Source organism: Sapajus apella, unplaced genomic scaffold, assembly GCF_009761245.1.
Source record: "Sapajus apella isolate SASKATOON/1434 unplaced genomic scaffold, GSC_monkey_1.0 scaffold1033, whole genome shotgun sequence".
Lineage (NCBI taxonomy): Eukaryota > Metazoa > Chordata > Mammalia > Primates > Cebidae > Sapajus > Sapajus apella.
Window position 1 is genome coordinate 10,382 of NW_022437959.1, and position 1,483 is coordinate 11,864.

Here is a 1,483-nt window from a genome sequence, read left to right on the forward strand (position 1 = left end):
TGGCTAGCATAAAGAGAGCTCTAGAGAATTTAGGACTAGCCAAGGCCAGGCATGGTGGCTCATGCCTGAAATTCCAGCAACTTAAGAAGCCAATACAAGAGCCAATACAAGAGCTGGAGACCCACCTGGGCAACAGAGCAAGACCCTGTCTCTAACCAAAAAAATAAAAATAAAAAAAATTAGCTGGGTGTGGTGGCATACACTTGTGGTCCAAGCTACTCAGGAAGCTGAAAAGCAAGGGTAGTTTGAGCCTGGGAGGTCAGGGCTGCAGTGAGTAATGATTTATGCCACTACAGTCAAGTCTGGGTGACACAGCAAGACCCCGTCTCAAAGAGCAAAACAACAAAGACAACCATTTACAGACAGAAAAGAAATAGAGCTAATAAGCTAAGATGTTGAAATGTGACAAATAAAGCAACGTGAGGTCTTTTCTTTATTTAAAATAATGAAAAAACTTATGAAATTATAATGCCACGTGCTGGGAAAGGTGCAGTGAAATGGACACTGTCTTATATTCCGGGGGATGGCGGTGGTGGTGTTTAAATTGTATATAAGCCTTCCAAGGTAAAGCTTGGCAATTTTTCAAAATAATAAAGACAATGTCTTACTGCCTCCTCCAACTTCTGGCCTCAAGCAATCTTCCTGCCTTAGCCTCCCAAAGTGCTGGGATTATAGCTAGGAGGCACCCAAAACCTTGTCAGTTTACATCAAGGGCAATGAGAATGTCCATTCACCATGACTCACAGTAATCTCACTTCTGGAAATACCTTGGGAGAAAATTCAATCTAAACAAAAGGTCATCTGCACAAACACAGTGAAAATCTGGGCATAATTTAAGACAGAGTGATTAAGTAAAATAAGAAACAGTTAAAAGAAATTAAACTATGGTATTTATAGGTACCTGGTAAAAGATCAGTTAATGTTAGCTGCTAGTTTTTTTTGTTTTTTTTAGATAGGGTCTCACTCTGTCACCCAGGCTGGAGTGTAGAGACCTGGTTATGGCTCACTGCAGTCTCAGACTCCCTGGACTCAAGTAGCTGAAAGTACAGGCACATGCCACCACACTAGGCTAATTCATGCATTTCTCTGTAGGGATGGTGACACCCTTTGTTACCGAGGCCTGTCTCAGACTCTTGGCCTCAAGCCATCCTCCTGCCTCAGCCTCCCAAAGTGTTGTGATTACTGGTGTGATCCACCACACCTGGCCAGCTGCTACTTTTATTATTATTCCACTCAATTAACAATTATTTGGCATTAAAACTATCATTTTCAAGGCTATGGAACAATACGTGTCCCACAGCATGACTGTAAAAACTTATACAGTCATCCCTCAGTATACAGAGAGGATTAGTTCCAGCCCCCCATCTCTGCATATACCAAAATTCATGCATACTCACGTTTTGCAGTCAGCCCTCTGGAACCCACATATAGGAAAAGTCCAAATATTGGTTGGGCATAGTGGCAAGCACCTATAGGTTCATCC